We start from the raw sequence: 6845 nt of genomic DNA, 5'->3' as shown, positions 1-6845 counted from the left end.
GACTTGTATTTTCTATTTCTATCATCTTACATCTCCTTCTCCTTTTATTTGTAATTTTCAGTTATAGAGTTGTAACTCTTTTTAAATCAATCATTATTATTTGTAATATATTGCATAGAGTTGTAATTTCTTACCATTTCCATTGAGGCAAATTTATATTTTCCTAACAATTAATTCTTTGAGTTTTCCATCCATATTTTGTTGACGAATTTATGCCGTCAACATGTGTGATGAAAACATGTTACTTAATAAATCGCACACCCTCTAGTGTCCTTAATTATAAAACACCGTATGAAATTTTGTTCGGTGGGGTTCCTAATCTTACAACCATTCGTGTGTTGGGTTGCTTGTGTTATGCTCATAATCAGAAACATCAAGGAGGCAAATTTTCTAGTAGAAGTCGCAAGTGTATTTTTTTTGGGGTATCCTTTTGCTAAAAAGGGATGGAAGTTGTATGATTTAGAAACAAAAGAAATATTTGTTTCACGGGATGTTAAATTTTTTGAAAACGTGTTTCCAATGCCTGAACCGAGTTTTGTGGATTCCCGTAATGCATCTAGTCATATCATGGGTAGTCAATCCTTTTATGAGGACGACTTTGATGACTTTGTGTGTAGAGACGGGGTGGTGTGTCAAGAGGCTGCCATGGAGGCGCCAATAGGTGTAGGGGGTTTAGTATCGACAAGTGCTGAAAATGATGAAGTTGACCAACACCACTCCATCTCCAGTGAGATATAGCACCTAGCCACACCTACAAGTGTTACTCTTGAGAAAAAAATAGAACTGGGAAAGGGAAATGTTCCAAGTTTCCTAATACTCGCTATCAAGACTATGTGACTCATACCATCGTGGGAAAAAAAAAGTCCTTCCACCAACTCATCCTCTTCACCGACTTCTTCAAGTACTCCTTATCCTATCTCACACTTTATGTCTTATAATAGATTTTTTGATAACCATAGAAAATATATAGCGGCAGCATGCAGGGAACCCCCCTAAAATTTTTAAGGAGGCAGTAAAGCATGAAGGTTGGAGAAAGGATATGGCCGAAGAAATACAAGCTTTAGAAGATCAGAGCACCTGGGTCTGGCAAGAATTACCTCCTGGGAAGAAAGCTCTTGGGAGTAAATGGGTGTATACTGAGAAGCACGATGAACGAGGAAATTTGCAACGATTGAAAGCAAGACTCGTCATCTTTGGCAATCATCAAGTCGAAGGCATCGAATACAATGAGACTTTTGCTCCAGTTGCGAAAATGGTGACAATTCGTACTTTTCTTGCAATAGCAGTAGTAAAGAAGTGGGAAATTCATCAGATGGATGTCCATAGTGGTTTCTTGCATGGTGATTTAGAAGAAGAGGTCTATATGAAAATTCAAGCAGGATTCAAGAGACATTAGACTAATTTGGTATGCAGGATGAAGAAGTCACTATATGGATTAAAACAATCTCCGAGATGTTGGTTTGCCATACTTGCACAGGCACTACAGAATTATGGTTTCCACCAATCATATTCAGATTACTCTTTATTCACCTTGACTAAGGGTACAATTCAGATTAATGTTCTTGTCCATGTGGATGACATGATTATTGCTGGCAACGATAAGGTGGCCCTGGCCACTTTCAAAGACTATCTTGGTAAATGTTTCAAGATGAAAGATTTGGGGGTATTAAAATATTTCCTTGGCCTAGAAGTCGCTCGCAGCTTAGAGGCCATTTTCATTTGTCAAAGGAAATACGCTTTAGACATTATTTCAAAGGCTGGTCTCCTCGGTGCTAACTTGCAGAATTCCCTATGGAGTAAAACTATCAATTGGCACTAGCAACTGGAAGGTTACTTAATGATCCAGAACAATATCGTTGACTAGGTTGGAGGTTAATTTATTTGGGTGTTACACATCCTGATTTGGCTTATTCAGTCCATGTTCTCTCACAGTTTATGCAACAGCCCCGGGAAGAATATTGGGAAGCTGCATTACGTGTTGTCCGCTACTTGAAAAATAATCATGGCCAAGGGATATTATTGTGTTCTGACAGAAAATTAATCTTGGAAGGTTGGTGTGATTCCGATTGGGCCAGTTGTCCATTGACGAGGCGATCATTGAGTGGTTGGTTTGTGTTACTTGGTTTTTCTTCAGTTTCTTAGAAAACCAAGAAGCAACCAAATTTTTCACGGTCATTAGCAGAGGCAGAATATCAATCAATGGCATCTATTACCTGCAAATTGAAGTGGCTCAAATAGTTGCTTTCAGAGTTAGGAGTTCAACACGAGACGGGTATGAGACTCTATTGTGATAGCCAGTCTATGTTATACATTGCACAAAATCCTATCTTTCATGAGAGGACAAAACACATTGAGTCCGACTGCCATTTTGTGCGTGATGCGATTACAGATGGCTTAATTGTTCCTTCCTATGTTCCTACGAAGCAACAGTTAGCGAACATTTTTACTAAGGCTTTGGGACGATCACAATTTGATTTTTTGTTGCGCAAGTTGGGTGTTCGAGATCTCCACACTCCAACTTGAGGGGGGTATTAGGAAATATTTTGTAATCAGTGTAATTATTACTATTATTTTGTTGAGCTATTATAGGAGATAGAGATGGGCTTGGGGCACAAGGTTAGGAGAGATCTTTGGTTTCCTATTTTTGATGATATCTTTTGTATATAATAGGCTGATTACATGACAATGAGATACACATAAAAGAAAAGATTGATCAAACTTATCATTATGTCTTATAAAGATTTTGCTTTAGTTGTCATGAACTTATAAGCAAGCTTATATAAAAATAGTATTTTTCATACTATAACTTTATTAAAATTTCCCATAATCAATAATGGAATTATTCCATAAACCAAGATCATACAACAAAAATAATTAACCATGATCATTTAAACATATTTAACAAACAAGAATCAAGGTAACAAAGCAACAACAATAATGTTATAGATTCTCATTACCTCTCTTGCTAGAAATCAAGTACCCAAAACAAATGGCCACCCTCTTTGAACAACCTACGGTTTTCGAAACCCATTTCAAGAAAAGAGAAGAAAAATCTTAGGATTAAGGAGAAGGAACTTAGACTTAGAGGATCTCTCTCTCTCTCTCTCTCTCTCTCTCTCTCTCTCTCTCTCTCTCTCGTTCTTTCTTCCTCACTCACCCTCTCTTTCTCTCTCTAACTCAGCAGCCACAATGAGTCCAAGACTCATCTCTTTTCCTTTTTATATCGTGTAGTGCCAAGCCCTAGCCTCCTAGTGAGAATGAGAAACTTTCCCAAATCCAATCCCTTGTTTTTTTGCCTAAAAATCACCCTACAATTAGAGTGATTTGTTAATTATAAAAAAAATGGAAAAACACTCACCCATTTCTCTCATTCTCTCTCTATCACATGAGTTGCTCCCTCTCTCTCTCTCTTCCTTTCTCCTACACGGCCAACTAAGGCCAAGACATACTCTTGCAGCCAAAGTCTTACTTACCCATAATAGCCAAGAGACAACTAATGACCACAATCATTAATATTTACTCACCCCTAATTTCCATCAAGACAATTAACTGAATAAATAAGGACTAGAAATAGCTTCCCATTCCAATGCTCACGCCCCCGTCTCTCTAGTTCTTTCCTTTTATTTTTTTCTATTTAATTACTTAATTAAATAAAAATAAAATAAAATAATAATGCATGGCAAAAACTATTGCATGCTCACCATGCAACCATGCACATGGACACCCACAAGTGCTAGGGTGCATTTCCCTAATTATGCACCTTAGTGCATACGACCAAAACTCATGAATTCACAAATAAAATAACTAAATAAATAATTAACAAATTTAAATTCACATAATTTCTACCAAGCAATTCAAACAATTTAAAATAAATTTCTAACACTTAATAATTAATAATAAAATAAAGCACACAAATTAATAAAAAAATAATTGGTGCGCTACAATTTTAAAGAGGGTATTTACATAAAACACTATTTTTGTCTCAAAACTTTCATTTTTACTGTTGCACAGTATTTTTTTCAAATTTACGTTATCAATTATATATTTACATTTATATAGTTGGCTCTCCATTTTTGCTGTGCATTATGTCCATATCGACCTCGCCTTCAAAGTCACCTTGGCCTCTGCCGATGGGCAACCTGGTGGAGAGGACAGTTCGGAGATCAGGAGACCAGACTGCGCATCACCCACAAGAACCTATGCCCGCTCCTCTCCAACCCAGTGGCTGTTTCTCTGAATTAATCTGTAGTAAATGAACCCAGACTTCCGAAACAAAGAAAGACAACACTTCAACTCGGTTGTGAGTCGAGCCACCTCAGTGACTCGGACCGTACTTTTCCTCTTCCTTCTTTGGTATGGATCAACGGTCCAATGCAATGGATGGGAGGAGAACGGCCCTCGGGGACACATAAGCCGTCTGTTATGGCTTTGATGGCTCTCGGCTCAAGTGAGTCAAACATGTTCACAATCATTCCGGCAGATTCAGAGAAATAAGTTGGGCAAGCAAGAAAATTATCATAGGCCTTGTCACGACGGTCGAGAATCGGCTTTGCCATGTCGGAAGACGAGAACGGTGGTACTCCAAGAATATCTTGAAGGGTATTTTGGTCTTTAAAGCTCTTCTAGGAATTCTAGTGATGGGTCGGCATATAAAAAGAGGTGGCTAAGTCAGATGCCGATGAAGTGTAGAAGAAGAAACAAGGGATGTTGAGCTGGGTAGAGACAGTGAGTGTTTCGGCGCAGAAGTAGTCGATGATGAATGCGTGATTGACGTCGTTTTTGGAGATGGAGCTGAGAGCTTGAAGAACGGTAGGCTTGTTGAAGCGGATGAATTCAAAGAGGAGGTTCTCGTGGTGGGGCGAAGAGGCTACGGTGGAGGGAGGGAGGACGATGGGTGGGAGATGGTGGAAGGTGATGGAAGGAGTGGTGCGGAGACGGTGGCGATGTAGGGAGCCGTGTCATCAGAGTTGTATGGAGCAATGGTTATGAGGATGTGAATGGAAAGTGATGGTTTGAAGGTGAGTATGAGCTTACCGGCTCCACCATGGAGATTAGATAGCCTATGACTGGTGCTGGGTATAAGACTATGGTTGACTTCATCTTCTACCCAATGACTCCAAATGTAATAACACCAATGAGAATGGTAGTATATTAGGTTCGTTTCAGTTTGTTTAGACTAAATAGAATTTTATCCATCACATTACCCAGAGCTGCACAATACTCAATGTGTTTAATTATTTTCATGGGTTGACTTCTAGTTATTCTATTGTTGTTTTTTAGTTATTTTTTAATGTAGTGAGTTGACGTTTAGTTGTTGTCCAATTGTTATTTTCTAGTTGCTTTTTCAATATTGTATTGCAGTGTGTTGCTTTTTAAAATGTAATGGGTTGCAGTATGTTTGTTGTGAGGTTGTTGTTGTGTTGTTTAGATTTTATGTATTATTTTTTTCATTTTGATTTTTAGTTATTTAAGTTTTTTTATAGTTGTTCTGTTGTTTTGTTGTTATGTTGATGCCTATTTATTGTTTAGTTGTTTTGCAGATATATTTTGATTTTTTTTTATAAAAAAAAAAACATGTTAGTATGCAGTGGGTTAACGTTTAGATGTTGTTTTTTAGTTGTTTCATTGACACCGTATTTTTGTAAATATAAAACTTTAAAAAACGTATTTTTGAAAACTTAAGTTAGTATTTTTGAAGAAAAAAAATCAGTGACTATAAAAAGTAAAAAAATACAAAAAAAAATTTTTTTTAAAAACCTCAATTTTAAATTGGTATTTTTGTGACAATTTTGCATCATTGATATAATTTATTTGTAATAAATTAATTCATTAATTTAGTTATTTAATCAAATATGGTCAAATATTGCACTAATTTATTTGATTGATTTTTTAATCAATTTGATTATTCAATCTAACTAATTCTGGTTAAAATTGGAGAACTAAATGGGTATCAAAGTATTTTTTAAGTCAAAATATTCAATTGTTTTTTTTAAAGTCGTTTATCATATTATTTAATTATAAATCATTATGGATTCGTTTTGAGAGATTGTGTATGGCAAGGTTTTGAGCTAATTTGGAAGTATTAAATGGTTGATTTCGTAATTGGATTGTTACAACAACTATTTTAGGAAGGAAAATCAAGATCTAGTCAGATAAAAACTCCAATTGGTTATTGTCTTGTCCAAAAGAAATTAAGGTTTGTTTTAATTGATTTGGACGTGGAGAATCAATCTTGAAGTCTTTACATCTAGACAGGTTTCTCAGCAATAATTCATATAACTGTTCTAACAATCAATCTAATTTTAGTAAAAAATCTCTTGGTTGATTTTCATCTTTTCTTTTCCAGCACTAATTAATCTCTCTGATTGCATAATGTTATTAATGGGGACAGAGAATCCTTACTATATATAAAATATTGAGTCAGGGTTTAACAACCATTTTTTTAAGTGAAGAAATACTCGTATAGTTTATTTTGAGAGTTGTATTGTGTAAGACTATTTTATTGTATTATTGAGTACTTAGAAAAATGTACAAGGGCTTTTCTAAGAGTGTTTGTTTTGTAAAAGCAATTTTTGAAGTTTGTGTAGATTAGCTTAAGCATTGAAGAGATTTCAAAGGCTTACTGTAATTAATCAAGGACAAGGAGATCTTGCATAGTGTTCTTCAGGAGGAAGAATTCTTTATATTCGGGGTAGATTGTGACAAAAGTGACTTGAAGGGATTTTCTGTGCACAAAGTCACACAAGACATATTGAAGTGACTTGAAGCGACTTATATTGCCTCAGGCATAACTAATAATTCCAATTACAAATGGTTTTCCAAACATACCCTTAGTATCATTGTTG

General features: G+C 35.9%; 1 pseudogene; it reads right to left on the bottom strand.

Moving 5' to 3' along the window:
- Positions 1-4163: 4163 nt before the first annotated feature.
- LOC133817577 (UDP-glycosyltransferase 88A1-like) lies at positions 4164-5697 on the bottom strand (annotated as a pseudogene).
- Positions 5698-6845: the final 1148 nt, after the last annotated feature.

Source organism: Humulus lupulus, chromosome 1 (genome assembly GCF_963169125.1).
Source record: "Humulus lupulus chromosome 1, drHumLupu1.1, whole genome shotgun sequence".
NCBI lineage: Eukaryota > Viridiplantae > Streptophyta > Magnoliopsida > Rosales > Cannabaceae > Humulus > Humulus lupulus.
This window is presented reverse-complemented; position numbering and strand designations above follow the sequence as displayed.